This window comes from Peromyscus californicus, unplaced genomic scaffold (assembly GCF_007827085.1).
Source record: "Peromyscus californicus insignis strain IS unplaced genomic scaffold, ASM782708v3 Scaffold_9__1_contigs__length_137607984, whole genome shotgun sequence".
NCBI classification, from domain to species: Eukaryota; Metazoa; Chordata; class Mammalia; order Rodentia; family Cricetidae; genus Peromyscus; species Peromyscus californicus.
Window position 1 is genome coordinate 49481848 of NW_026294617.1, and position 16527 is coordinate 49498374.

The window sequence follows — 16527 nt, forward strand, 5'->3', positions numbered from 1 at the left end:
ATATTTTACAAAATTGTCCTCTCTATGAATATCTGGTGAAAATATACAACCTGTTAGAAGATATATTTTCTGCCTTCTATTTAGGAAGTAGTAGTCGTTCATATTCACAAATAAACTGGAATATAATATAAGTTTTCTAGGACCCAGTCAGGTCAGTGTGTGAAGGTGGCAGTAGCAACACGGGTCTCCCCGCTGTTGCTGTGGGGACCAAGGCCAAGCACAGGACCCTGGCCTGAGGTGGTGGTGAGCAGCCCACTGCAGTTTGCTGGAACTTCATGGAGGGTGGTGGGGGAAGTCGCAACAGAACCGCCAGCGGGCTAGCTGGCTTCTTCAGAGCAGAAGGAGCAAGTTACTAGCAAGCTGATTTGGTCCACTTTCCACTAACCGGTATGAACCCGCTGTCTCCATATTTAAATGTGGATCCAAGCTATCTTGTTCTGGATACTAATGAGTTCATTTTGCCACCTGGAGTTAACTAAGCCCAAGGTAGATTTGAGCTAGCTTTCTTTACCATTGGAGGATGTTCATGACAGGGGCTGCATTCGGGGCAAGGTCTTCGGCTAGGATTAAAGGAAACCCAGAACATGGCCTGGTCCAAAACAAGAAATGTTCCGATTTTGAATAAGGAGAGTAGGCAAGGGGCACTGTCGGCTTATACTCTTGGTTCCCTGGCTTTGCTCTGCAGTGCATTTGGCATTATTGAGAAAACACGGGGTGCAGAAGATGACCTTAGCACAGTAGCAGCTGGAACCATGACTATTCCATGAATGAACGTACAGGAATGTTGTATAAATGTACAGGTCATCTTCGATGAATAGCACGTGGTAGCAGGAGTGACACTCACCAATCTCTATGCACTGTATAACAACAGGGAGCACATGAAAGCTTCCCTGCTCCAACAGTCACTCTGAAGATTTTTGCCACCTCAGGAATCAGCCAGAATGATTACTAAGCCAGTCTGGAGTTGCTTTCTGTCTTGTACCTACATTTACTTTGAACAGTTGGAGACTCTGATTTTACTGTGACACAGGCCATGAGTGGTCAGCTTGGAGTGCACTGCTTGCCCTTAGTGACTGGAAGCCAGACCCTTTAGGGCCTCACTGGGTATGTGTTCTTTTCTCCTTTGCAGATGATCTTGCACCTGTATTCTCTCCTGTGCCCAAACTGGAAAACCACTTACTCTCCAACTTCAGGCCAGACTTACTTTCAACACTTTTATCACTAAGTTTATCATTTAAAAATCTAAAACTATTCTTGCCCTGTATTCTAAATAAAGGGTGAAAATAGAACCAAAGTCATAATTCCAGCATAAAAAATTCTGTAATCAGTATACCATTATTTTAGTAATCACCATTGATACATGATATATAAATCTATTATTTTCAAGAAAATATATCAGTTGTGTTCATCATATTTACAACTATAAAACATTCACTTGTTGAGATAGTGGCAAAGAGACCAACATTCTTTGAATCCATAAATCAGACACATTTCATGAATAGATTATTGAAAAAAGAACAAATAGAGTAATGTGCTACCAATCCAAAAGGCAGTACTTTGTGATGCCAAAGATGTACCTGTTCTCAAGCCAGATGACCTGAGAATGATTCTTAGATGCTGTGGAAAGAAATAATTCCTGTAAATTCTTCTTTACCTCCATATATGTGACATTGTATGTATGATGTCAGGCTGTATACACACACACACACACACACACACACACACACACACACACAAACACACACACTAAATAAATAAATACAATGAAAAACAAAAGAAGAATGAAATGATATATGCTTATTATTCACAAAAGAATGTTACTCTGAAATGGCTATATCTTATATTGGCCCAAAATATGACATGCTAGAATAGAAAAATCTAGAAATATCATAAAAAGATCAGTAGCCGACAAAGGATGGAGTGAAAAGCATAGGAAGAATATATACTCAGAAGTTTTTATGACAGTTGGAATCCTCCTTATTATCCTATCATGGTGAATTGTACATATGCTGAAACCTGTTTATCTTCCAACATCAAAGGTGAAACTATGGCCAACCATTAACTTTTGTTGATAATGATGTATTGTGTGAGACTGATCAATTTATTGAATGTATCAATTTGCTGGGAGAAGCTGTTTATGCACACACACCTTATGTGTGCAGGGGATTCCTATACCCTTTTACCATTTTCTGGGAATCTAATTTTTTTTCTAAAGTAATTAGCCTCTAGAAATTCTATAAGGATTAAAAGCACAAACTTTAGCAGAATTCCTTGAGCTCAGCCTAATGTTTGTCTTTGGATCTCTGCATCTGTTTACAACATTTACTGGATGAGGCTCTCTGCTGACAGTTGGACTAGTCACTAATCTATGAGTATAGCAGAATATCATGCATGAGGCATTGTTATGTTGACATCTTTTTTCTCCAATGCTATTTGGTTCTCTCTGAGGTCTCTGAGCCAATCAGCCCCTGGGTCATGGTACTCTAGGCAGTGTCAGGGATGGGCTCACTCTCATGGCATGGATCTCTGGCTGGACCAGTGAAGAGAGGGAAGAAGGATTGTAGGAGCCAGAAGGGTCAATGATATCACAAGAAAACCCACAGAAACAACTAGCTGGGATCATAGTTCTGAGAGTAGAAACGACAACCAGGGAGCCTGCATAGGACTGACCTAGGCCCTTTGTATATATGGGACAGTTGTGTAGCTTGCTCTACTTGTGGGGCTCTTACCAATGAGAGCAGGAGCTGTCCCTAATGCTTTGGGTGGCTTTTGAGAACCTGTTCCTCATACTGGTTGCCTTCCCCAGCCTTAATACAAGGGAAGGAGCTTAGTCCTACTGCAACTTGATATGCCATGCATACCTAGTTGATACCCATGAGAAGCCTCCCCCATTCTGAACAGAAAGAGAGGAACAGAGGAGGAATGAACAGAGAGGGAACAATCAGAGGTGGGAAGGGAATGGGAGGAGAGGAGGGAAGAAAAACTGAAACTGCATTTGGAATGTAAAATAAATAAAAAATTTAATTTAAAACAGTATAAACTTACTAACCTTCATTATTCAGCTATGCAACATAGATGTATTTTCTGTGATCTATTTCACATTCATTTGAACTTCAAAATCACTTTTCTTTTACAGAGAGATTATCAAAATAGAATTTATTTAAATGTAAATCTATTTAAATGTTGAAAGTAAGAGGAATGATAACCAAAGAGAATAGCAGTTGCTACTTTTTAAATCAGCTTCATATATATTTGCCAAAACTTGAAAGCAATACAATTATGCTTAAGCAGGTAAATAAAAGAATAAACTCTATGACATAAATACATTTAAATATCATTTATATTTTCTAACTAAAAGAAAACTATGAAGTCAAATAAAAAGTAAAAGAAGTCTGTCTACGTAAACCCAAGGAAGTCAATCTAAATAATTATTTGTATTTAATTTTCATTGTATGATATATATAATAGAAAAAAATGTAAGGAAGAAGTAAAATAATAGTGGATTCCAAGAGTTTTAAGGTAATGGGGGAGGAGAAGAGATTAAAGGGAGCATTAAGTGTAATGAAACTATTATGTATAATACTACAATAGTGTATAAATGAAAATATAAATTTCTTGGAGCCAGTAAAACATCACAATATAAGAAACAAATATTAATGAATGTTAAAGAATACTTAGGACATCAAACATTTTAGGAAAGAATAAAAGCTATGGAAAAAGAATCTAATAGTATTGCAGATTTTCAAACCATTTAGTGTAAAGATTCGCAACTGGGGAAGAGAACACACCTATGTGATTTTAGAAATGAGTGAAGTGTGCAAAATAAAGAAAAATCAAGTGCTCTCCACTGTTGACTTCACTCTTGTCTAGCAGGATTAGGGTTAACAATATTGATGTGACACTGGATAATTAAGTAAAATTGAAGTTGTTTCATTATGCGGTAGGAATGAGTTTTCTTACTTTATATTGTAAGTGTGGGAGAGAATAGAATAATATAGGAAGGGAGCAGAGTAAATAAATCAGTATTAATTTTTAGCTAATTAATTTCTAGATCAGTATCAACATAGAACTTTATTTTAATGCAGATGAACAGATTGTGTTAGATGCAGAGAGAAAGTGTTGGAGAAACAGATCCATGTACAGTCAGAAAGAAAGGAGGAGTGAAGGGGAAGACAGAAGAAGAAGGAAGGGACAGAGAAGTTTTCAACCTGTAGGCCGTGGCCAAAGTGGAAATTAAAGGAACCTTACAAGGGTTGCCTAAAAGCGTCAGAAAACACAGATATTTACATTCCAATTCATAATGCTAGCAACATTATAGTTCTGAAGTAACAACCAATAAAAATTTATGGGTGGAGGTCATCACAACATGAGGAAGTATATTAAAGTTCAGAGCATTAGAGCATTAGTGGTTGAGAACCACTGAGATAGAGGAACAAAGGGTAGACGACAAAAGATGATGATGGGTAGATAGATAGATAGATAGATAGATAGATAGATAGGTAGATAGATAGATAGATAGATGGCTGATCGCATAAATTAATCTGATGCGTTAACTACATACTCTTGCAACTCTAATAATCCACTAATCACCACATATTAAAATGCACAGAGGAATGATGGCAAATATCCCATTAAATTATCTAATAAAATAAGGTATTTCACTTCCACCTCCTCTCTCCATGCTAGGGTTTGGTCTGGCTTGGTCATGCACAAGTCTTTTGCACATTGCCACAACCATTGTTAATTCATATGTTCATTTGCTCTGGTATATCCAGAAGACACTGTTTCAGATAGTTGTCCAACACCTCTGGCTCTTACACTATTTCTGTATCATCTTCCAACGGTGCCTGGAGAGCAGAGAGTAAAATATGTATGTTTCATTTAGGTCTGAAGATTTGGCAATGTCTCCTTCTCTGCCTCTTTGTCAGTTGTGGGTCTCTATGTTAATCACCATCTCCAACAAACAGAAACTATCTGGTGAGAATTGGGAGATTCACTATTCTATGGATATAATAATAAGTCATTAAAAAATAGTTTAATACTATGTCCATTTAGCAGAAATATCATGCCCATTAGTCCCTATGGCCTATCGAGCAACATTTTCTTTGCCCAGTGGTGGTGTCAATGTATGCATTTCATCTCATGTAGTGGGAACTGTATCTAATTAGAAAATGGTTGGTTCCTTTCAGTAATATTCTTACCACTATTGCAGCAATGGTCATATCTTGCCACGCACTCATTATAGTAGCTCAAAGTTTTCACAGAAAGGCATGATTTATTCGTATTTTTCTCCTCTGTAGGATACATAACACCTCCAGCTCTATGAAAGCTGGGCAGTAGGAATGAAGTTTCCAGGCATTTCCATAAGCTCTAGAAGTTAATTAAAGAGTATTGGCAATAGCCTGCAATGTTTGTGAGGTTATGGGACTGTAATATCCAACAATTCAGCAAATCCAACAGATTTAACCCTTTCCAGACACTTGTCTTTTTATTTCTTAGCCTCAAGTGTCTTTGGGGCTGTTGTTGCTCCATTATAGGACACTTTAAATCATTCTCTCTCTCTCTCTCTGTCTCTCTCTCTGTCTCTGTCTCTCTCGCTCTCTCTCTCAGAGAGAAAGAGCGAGAGAGAGAGAGTCAGCTTTTCATATGACTTAAAAAAATATCGTTAGTATTATTTTACTCCCTTTATTTTGTCTTCTACTTTGTCATTCTCTCCCCAAGTTCAATGTATACCTTGTGTTCCATAATTTCATCTTTACCTTTTTGACCTGTGTATTCTACCACTTGGCCTTTAAACACACCCACCCTATCATCCCGTAGTAATTTCCTGATCTCTTAGAGTAGTTTAAATTAAACACACATATCTGATGATTCATCTATGATCAAAGATGAAAGAAAACATATGATTTTGACTTTCTTTGTCTGGGTTATCTCACTCAGTATGATAGTTTCCAGCTCATTCATTTAGTTGAAAATTTCACTTTTTAACATATGAATCATATTTCATTATGTAAATATGTCCCATTCATTCCTTCATCATCAGATTGATGGATTTCTAGCATGTTTCAATTCCTTGGTTATTTATTCTGCACAGAACAGGAATGAACATAAATAAGCAGGTATCTCCTCCATAGGAATAGAATCTTTTGGATATTTGCTCAGTAGTGGAACTGGCGGATTATTATTATTTTTTATCTTATTCTTACATTTTGAGGACTCTCCACTGTTGCATTGTGGCTGCACCAATGTGTACTCCCACCAGCAGTTAATAATTGTTTCTCTTTTCCCACACGCTCACAAACAGCTGCTGTCATTTGTTTTATTAATCTTGTCCATTTTGACTTGAGTTAGATGATACCACAAAGTAGTTTTAATTTTCATTTCCTAATATCTAAAAGTGTTGATCATTTCTTAAATGTTTTTCAGCCATTTGTATGTCATTTTGGGGAGGGGGAATTCTGTTTAGTTATATATTCCATTTTAATTGAATGATTATTTCTTTATAATTTTTAATTGAAAAGAAAATGCATACATTAATGTTCTGATTATCATTTCTTCTACCCCTGCTCAGCCCAGATATTCCACCCATTCCGACCCCAAACTGCAATCTACTCACTTCTTTCTCTCCATTTAGAAAACAAAGTATACTCAGGAAAACAAATACCAACAATAAAAAAGAACAGAATTTTTTTTTTTTTTTTGGTTTTTCGAGACAGGGTTTCTCTGTGTAGCTTTGCGCCTTTCCTGGAACTCGCTTTGGAGACCAGGCTGGCCTCGAACTCACAGAGATCCGCCTGGCTCTGCCTCCCGAGTGCTGGGATTAAACACAAGAAATACACACACACACACACACACACACACACACACACACACACACACACACACACACACACCCATGCATGCTCTCAGGTACGCATGCACACTCGCAAACACATCCCATAAAAACCCATATTGGAAAACAGAACATACAAGCAAAAAGTCAGTAAGACAAAATGCCGAAAGAAATCAATATGGGACAAAAATGTCTACGAGAATACAATTGAGTTCGTCTTGTATTGACCATCATTTGATGGGCATGGAGCCTGTCCCTTAAGTGTGATTACTATACTCAGTGAGATGCCAAGAGAGAAAACATTTTTTCTCTTTAAAAGAAGATATCCATTTCGTATATTTTTTTGTTTGTTTGTTTTGAGTTGGGAGATTTTGTAAAATCCCACCTCTCAGCAATGGAACCCTGTCTGGCTTGAAACTATGCAAGCACCTTGTATGCTGCCATAATCTCTGTGGGTTCATATGTGTATCAGTCCTGTAATATCTGGAGTATACTGTGTATTTGGTGTCATGCATTCCCTCTGACTCAAAATCTTTCTGCCTCCCCTTCTACATGTTTCCCTGGGGATGTGTTAGATTAAGATATGCCATGTAGGACTGAATGCTCCAAGTCTCCCACTCTCTATACATTGTCCAGTTTAGGTACCCTGTTGTTTAATTCTCCCCAAGTTTAATTGTTTTAGTTATTTGTATAGTCTATACTAACCTTCTATACTTTGTATACTTTGTATAAGATGCATGCTTTGTAAAGATTTTATTGCCATTATGTAGACTGCCTCTGCATTTAAGTGATGGTGTCCTATCTATTCAGAAACATTTCATTTTCACACGGTCCTTCAAAAAAAGCCAGCTTTGTGTCAAGAAGTTCAAGTGCACTTTCTCCATACATTATTCTCCATCAGACTCTGAATATCATGTCTTATCTTGGTGTTCTTGATCCATTTGGAGTCAGGTTTTGTGCATATGAAGAGATAGGGGGTTTTAAATCCTTCAGAACTTAAATTATTTTAGAACCTGAAGACATCTTAATATATTTTGGCATTTTTCTATCATAGAGGTATTAAAATTTTCAACATTAACAGATTTTTATTTTCATTCAAGATTTTGTTTTATTAATAATTCTCATAATAAATTTTGATTTTTTTTCTCAAAACAAATTACCAATGGAAATAACAGTGAAATAAATAAAATGTGAATTTCTGACTCTGGTTCATGAGGCATATATGCCATTTTTAGTAAGAACACATGATAGATACTTTTCTGCTTGTCACTGCATATGAAAAAATATTTCTCAAAAGACTGAATATTTTCTTGGGCAAAAAAAAGCAATAATTTCTGGATGATATACAAAGAATGAAGAGAACTATTGCTTAGTGCTACTCATGCTTTCTTTATGTATCCTTGAGTTATTCAAGGGAAATGAGAGAATATGCACTATATCTTCATAAGTAAGAAAACACATCTTCACTTTTTCAGCTCTCGTGGTTGCATGCATTCATTCCAAAAACAGATATTTGCACATCTAGAAATGATCTTTTCTGGACATTTCCAGTGAAATCTGACAGTTACCACATGTACTATGTACACAGGTCTTTCAGCTCATTAGCTTTTGTCTACTGACAGTTTTATTCATTTCTTAAGGTAAAATAAAATGTAATAATAATAATAATAATGTCACCACTCGTGGCTTATACAACAGAAAATTTCTGTTTCATAGTTCTGGAGGCTGAAAATCAATGAATAAATTAGCAGCAGCATTGGTCTCTGTCTCCTGGATATGGAGCTGGCCCTTTTATTTATTAAGAATTTTTTTTTTATTCATCTTATATATCAACTACAGATGCTCCTCTCTTCCTTCCTCCCCCTCCTCTCCCTCCTCCAGACTCCCCCCTACAAACCACCCCCCTTCCCTCCTCCAACAAGATATGGCCTCCCATGGGGGCTCAGCAGAGCCTGGTACAGCCTTATTCTAACTGATGGTTGAAGTGCTAGCTTGTTTGTTTGTTTGTTTACAACTGGGTGTTCCTCATTATTTCTAAATTAATGTAAAGTGTACTTAATGCACAGGGCTGCTGGAAGACAGGAAGTTAAAATAAATGCATCATTAGCTGACATTTTGCAAGTTGTGTTTCTCAGGGAACAGTTATTTCGTCGTTTTATGAGAATTTAGAAGTGAGAGAAAGCTTTATGGCAACTGCTTTCAACCTGTGTGTCACAATACCTTTGGGGTTCAACAACCTTTTCAAAGGGTTTGAATATCAGATATTTAAATTACAATTCATAACAATAGTAAAATTACAGCTATGAAATAACAAATACATATTTTTATGTTTGGGGGGTTACCACAACATGAGGAACTGTTTTCAAGGGTTGCAGAATTGGGAAAGTTGAGAACCACTGCTCTATGGTCAACTGCTTTATGGTTAGAACCATGCCATTTTCTAAAGATTCTTCACTTTCATCAAACAATGACAATTCCTGAAACTGTAATAATTTTGTTTCCAGAACCAAGTATATTATTTAACACACACACACACACACACACACACACACACACACACACACACACACACATTAAAATACCCCAATGACAATAGATACTAACAAATAAAAAGTCTAGTAACTGGAATAGATTAGTTTTAATGGAGTTTCGGCAATTGAGGTCATTATACCCTCAAACACTAAAGGCTATAGCTTATGCTCTTGTTTAACTTTCAGAATTTTAAGGTAAGACCCTTTGCTGAGAATATTATATACCTAAGCCATATACACAGAGAAATCTGGGTAGTAGAGACCTAGAAGCTTCATACCTACTCATAAGTTCATGTAATGCCGAGAGGTGTTATGTACCCTATAGGAAGAGAAAAGCATCCATCTTAATCATTTGTCAAGCTCTACTATAATGTTTGGCCTGGCAAGATATGCCCACTGATACAATATTTACATGTTATGACTGGATTTAAGTCCCATTAAACAAGATAAAATTCATACCTGGCACTATGTTTGGGTCAAGAACCCATAGTTAGATAGGTCATAGGGCTTAGAGGGGGAAATCTGCTATTATTATTCTACTAAATGGTCATACTAGTAAAAGAATTCTTAATAACTTATCCTTATAGTCATGGATTATTGTGTCTCTCAGTGGTTGTCAGAGAAGGTTCTATTTGTAGTAGATGGTGATTATCGTAGCTGATTAACGTGCTGGGAATAAGACACTGCCCAATTTTCAGCCCTAAACAGAGTACATATATTTTGTCATCTAGGCCCAAGGTTCAGAAATCATGTGGAAAGAAGACAAAACGGGTGTAAGAGTGGAAGAGCTGGAGGAGATGGATGGCTGCAAGGAAACATTTCCTTTTTGTGTGTGACACAGTAGGGCAACAGAACATACGAACTAGCAGTGGCTGTGACTACACATTGAAGAACTGTGACAGATCAAGCAAACCCAACCCCTTAACGAAGAGTGGATTTGTACACAGAGTCCCAAATGTAGCCCAGGAGCTATTGGCTATTGTTGGCTGCCAAGAGATCCAGCTCTTTATCTCTAGGAGTGTGGCCCTTGGTAAATTGGCCATGTTCCAGGGTAAGGCCACATTTTCTGGTATGTATGGGCTACACAAACTGGATTTATTATATTTTGACAAAAATTTAAGACTAAAAGTAGGCCTGTTGGCAGAGGAATAGTGAATCTCTGCCCAGTTGGAGGATAGTGAGTAACCCTAACTGTCATCATAGAGCCTTCATCCAGTAACTGATGGAAGCAGATGCAGAGATCCACAGCCAAGCATCAGTCTGAGCCCTAGCATACAGTCAAAGAGAGGGAAGAGGGATTATATGAGCAAGGGGGGTCAAGATCATGATGAGGGAAATCTACAGAGACAACTGAACCAAGCTTTAGGAACTCACAAACTTTAGACTGAGAGCTGTGGAACCTGCATGGGACCGGAGTAGGCTCTCTGCATACAGAAGACAGTTGTATAGCTTGGTCTGTTTGAAGGGCCCCTGACAGTGGGATCCAGATCTTTCCCTGGTGCATTAGCTGTCTTTCTGATGCACATTACCTATGGTGGGACACCCTGCTCAGCCTTGATGCAGAGGGGAGGGGCTTGGTCCTGACTCAACTGACTGTACCAGGCTTTGCTGATTCACCATGGGAGGCCTTACCCTTTTGGAGGAGGGGATGGTCAGTGGGATGGGGGAGAATGCTGCTGGGCAGAGGGGTGGGATCAGGAAGAGGAATAAGAGGGGGATCTGTGATTGGTATGTAAAATGAATAAAATTTTTAAATTAAAAAAAGAAAGAATTATATTTCTTGGAAATCTCAAAGGACTAGTTTATTTATGTGGGGATAATTTCAAGCACAAGAGAGTGAAAATTATGAACAATGAATTATCCCATAACATTAGCAAAATAATTCTAATTAATCTCTTTTACATCTACATTTTTCAGTGTTAAAATTTTCTGTAACATAATTCTATAAATTTAAACTTAATTTCTGCAAAGTAAGCTTTACAAACCATTCACACTAATTAGTCTGTTATTTCTCTCTTTATAATTTAAATACTCTTAATTGTTGAAAAGGAACTTATCTTTTGTAATTCACATAATAATTCATTAATTTTCAGCTGGATAGTCTCCATTTTAAAAATGCTCAAAAATAACCCTGTGATAAAATTCTCTCTGAATATCATCTTACTAATTTAAATGGTTGAAATGTGAAACTTCTTCTTGAATATATAGCTACAGTTTAAATTTTTGTTTTACATAATATATAGTTAAAATTTCTATTCATCAGATATTTTTTAAAATAAAATTTTTTATTAAATATTCTGATCGTACATTCCTCCTTCCCCAAATCCTCCCAGATCCTCTGCATTGAACTTCTCCAACTTCACACCCTATTCAAAGAATCAAAACAGACAAACAAACAAAAATCCAAAAATTAATTTTTAAATTTAAAAACTGATTTTTATTTTTATTATTAAATATAGACTTATGAATTATTTTTATTAAAGTACTCTTCATTTGTTCTTTATATATTTTTGTTTTGTTTTGTTTTTGAGATAGTTTTTTTTTTTTTTTTTTTTTTTATGTAGCCCTAGCTGTGCTGGAACTAACTCTTTAGAGAAGGCTGGCCTCCAACAGAGTTCTGCCTACCAAAGTTATAAAATGTTACATGGAATTGAATATATTTTTACAACATATTTGAGAATTTATTTTGAAATATGTTAAGAGTTTCAGGTTCACATTTCCTCCTATCTTTACACAGGAATGAAAATTATGCCATTTTTTTAACAGATAAGTGGTGGATATTAAATGAAATAATCTTAGTAAAGCAATTGTTATAATTCTGATTATACTGTTTTAAGATATTCTATTTTGATAATCAACTATTTTATTTATAATTATTATTTATATGTAGATAAATTTGTTTCTGAAGATGAAATGCTAAAAAAAAATAATAGTGCAGTTACATCAACCCTTTCTTGTATCCACAGAACTTCGTTTTCAGATTCTTGCTGAGGAATTCCTCTACCTTTGTTTATTTTTATTGTTACTCAAAGCAGTCAGGTAGTAGATACCAGGAGGCAGAGAGTGGATTGAATCTCAATTTCTGTCCTCTGTCCAGTACTACTTTAAACAAATGTATCATCTAAATTCACTTGTCCTTTCAACTACATTAATTCAAGAGTTTTAATCATATGAAAAAGAAAATAATTTCAAGTCTGTGATTTGGAACATGGTGGTTATGGGTCCTAGGTCATTTCTGCAGTAGCTATTATCTCACTTAGGATCTAAGATGGCATTCTTTTTAAATTTATAATTGCTTTTCAAAGCCACTTTTTATCTCACTTGGATACCATTGACTGTTCTCTGTCACATAGAATTGATCTTCCAGGATCATCTTCAAACTCATGAAGCTGCACTTCATTTTCAGCTAATTTACTTTAGTTTCAATTTTCAGTCTATGGGATCTTCCACTAGTAAATTCCTTCATGTCTTTTTAGCTATGTAAAATAAACTGTATCCAAACACTAACCCAGAAGTTGGTACTTTAAAATTTCCAAGAGTAGATGTTAAACAGCCTCTAAGTTTTCCATGCTAAAAATTGCTGAGGCACTGAAATGAAATTTGACAGGGTCTGCATCTGCTTTAGAGTAATTCTGATTGTCATTAAACTTTTTCATAAAGGTAGTTTTTGAAATATTGAGAAACAAATAAGATAAGATTCTTGGGGAGTTTAAGTAGCTGCTAAAATCCACAGACTTCAGAATTTGTCAGGTCTTTGACATAATAGCATTTCAATATCTTATATTAATCATTTCAGCGCTGCATCCCTTAAGTAGAAGCCAATAAGTTCTCTAATCATTTTTTGTAACAATTTTGAATTAGCTGACTCCTATAGTGTGTTTATTAAGTGGTGTCACTTATCAAAGGCACAATAAACAGGAGTTATTATTGTCTTCTTACCCTTGCTCAATCGCTCAGTCAATGAAAGTGCTCTTTTTAGGGATCATTTTAGCAGGTTGAGGTATACTATCAGCCCCATTATAGAATACCCAGGGATTCCACATGAAATTATGTGGCACTTTTCATAAATAGCATGCATATCTAAATATCACTCAGTAAGAAAGAGCAGTATTTGTTAGCTCACTGTAAGAAACAGCAAAGTAAGATACGCATAGCAACTGGTAACATAATGTAAAAGGAAGAATTTTCTTTATAATACAATATTGTCATATTTTACCTTATTGTCTTGTTTGGGACTGTTCTCTAAAGTTCCTAAAGATTAAGTATAAATGGATGAACATTCTGGAAAATAATAACGTATAGAAAAAAAGAGACTTGATGAAAAAGAAATATGAAAAATGTTAAAAACAATAAAGCTGAGTTATAGGCAAAAATATAATGTATAAAGGGTTATCTTTCAGTAAACAATGATAAGCTCCTTTCTTTTTTAGCTAGATTGGAAGAGAAAGGGGATTTACTGCAGCTTGGATCATTCAAGCTAGCGTGTAAGGGGAATGTAATAAAAGATTTCTTAACAATTCAGAATGCTGAACATGAAAATGGGTTGCCCAGGGAAGTCCCTTGCTAGGAAAGCGGTTTTTACTATCTCAGTTAGTTTAAATGTGGTCTTGCCTAGAGGCCAGAAAATGGACTTGACAGGCTCCCAGGGTTCTATCCAGTCCTGTGATTTTTTTTCAAATAAATATTTGAGTAAATGTGATTATATTTTTCACAGTGGAAAGGTTTTGTGCTTTCAGGATGGATTACCAGTCATATTTTAGCACCATCTTCACAAATTCAGTTTTATGGTATTCCCCTGAAGAGATATTTACATCCTCTTACAAGTGTGTTTCCCACGGAGAGCTGAAACTCAGGCTCTGTTCCACGTTACCATTATCGAGAGTTGACAGTGAGCTCAGTGGGCATTAGAGGTTTTAGATGAATATATCTCAGAAGCACTGAGAACTGAACTTTAAATGGCTGTATTGCTCATAAAGCCTTCAGCCTTTAGAGAAAAAAAAAAGAGTATGAGTGCATTTTAAGGAAATTTTTTTTGGAGTTCTTTAAGTATAAGAATAAAATGTCACACAATATAGTTTTACTCTTATAGGAGGAAATAATAAAATGAAACAGAATAGGAACAAACACTAATGTATGTCAGATTGGAGTTGAAGATATCAATATGATATTTAGCTAGACATTAAAACAAATGGTTTACCAGACACACATGCAAGCATACTGCTTAATTCTAACTCTACCTACTTAAATTGCCTAAATTAACAAAACATTAGCAGCATCAATAAAAAAATATAGAAATGAATAGTTCTTTTTTAGTATTAGGAAAATAAGAGGTGTTCACAAAACATGGTTTATTTTAGTGTTAGAATATAAATAATTTATTTTCATCAACAAATACTAATTTTAAATGCTACTAATCCAGGAATTCTTTGCTTGGAACTTTGTTTTCATTATGCAATTCTCAGAATCTCCAGAGAATAATAATCTAAAAAAAAGGGTAATCATTGAGTAGATTCTCCATTTATTAAGGAGTTGAACATGGACTTGTTGTTCTAATTCAAACAGGAAGCTAATTTCATTTATCTTCATCACATTATCAATATTTATAATAATCTGTATCTATAAAGTCGCTATTTATTTAAGTGAATTCAATGGATGCTTGAACTTCTTAGCTTTCCAAATACATTAAACTACAGAGCATTTCAGATGTTTTCCAAACTACAACTTAGGTTTTGAATTGAAAACAAAAAAGGCCTTAATAGCTACTTGTCAGTGTTTTTACCTATAAAATTAAGTAATCTCAAGGAATTACATTATGATTTTGCATGTATAACTATAGTGTGAACAGAATTTATCCACTCTGAAAACACAAAGAAATTATCTAGGCATATTATTTTTTCAAATAAATATAAAATTGCTAGGTTGTTTTTAAAAGCATCAACCTTTTCAATGTATTGTTTGATTTCCAAGAGCTCTTATAGTAAATCACCACACTCCAAGTAAGTTGAATAATTTTTTATTTTACAATTCAGATAGCTGAATTGCAGTTTACAAGTGGGACAAGACCATTCCCTGCTCAGACCTTGCTTCTCAGTTTTACAATTGCTACCTCACTAGTTATATTTGATTGGAACAGCCAAATTACTGATCTCAACCACGAAAATGTAGGACTGATAGTGCTTTTCCCATATCAACTGAAAACAACATTAATTGTGTGTCAATAATACGAACAGTTTAAGCCTCCTCAAATCTCAACATGGATTGGGGGTTGGGTGTCATGTAGTCACATCCTTAGCTGTGGAGCTATGGGCAATTATGACTAGTAAGGGAGGAACTGAGAAGCTACCCATGCTTGAGTAGATGTGTCATACATATTCAAATGTAGATAATGCTAAAAGGATTTAGTGCCTAATAAAAAAATTGACAGAAAATGAAATTGTGAGGAAATTGGTGGGATTAAGGGAAAAGATAGAAGAGACAAAATGGAAAATATCAAAGATCAAAGCACATATGAATGAACTCAATTATCAAATGATGAATATAATTAAAAATGTACATAGTTCTCTGGGACTAAACGTGACTGGCAATACAAGAAAGTAAATAAATGATTCCTAATGATAGTCTGCTATATTCATGGATTGGTGCCTATGTGAATTGTCATTGGAGAGGCTTCACCCAGCAACAGATGAAAATAGATGCAGAGACCCACAGCCAAACATTAAGAGGAGCTTGGAGAACCCTGCAGAAGAGGGGAAGGGAGGATTGTGGAAGGAAGAGGGGTGAAGAATATCACAAGCAAAACCATAGTATTAACTAACTTGGGCTCATAGAGGCTCACAGAGACTGAAATGCTTACCAGATAGCTTGGATGGGACTGGCCTTGGCCCTCTGCACATATGTTACAGTTGTATAGCTTGAACTTTCTGTGGGACTCCTAGCAGTGGCAGCAATGGCTCTCTGTAACTCTATTACCTGCTTTTAGAACACTTCTCTCCTCATGGGTAGCATAGTTCAGCCTTAAAAAAAAGAGGTACCTAGTCATACTTCAACTTAAAATTCCATGACTGGTGCATATATTAAGGAGGTCCACCCTTTTCTGAAGAGAAAGGAGGCATAGATGGAAGGAGGTAGCAGAAGTTGAGGGGAGGGAAAAGGAGGAGAGAAGGG

General features: G+C 35.8%; 1 pseudogene; it reads left to right on the top strand.

Annotated features, from left to right (window-relative positions):
• The first annotated feature begins 275 nt into the window (after window positions 1-275).
• Window positions 276-911, top strand: LOC128105110 (mitochondrial import inner membrane translocase subunit Tim23-like; annotated as a pseudogene).
• The last annotated feature ends 15616 nt before the right edge of the window (window positions 912-16527 follow it).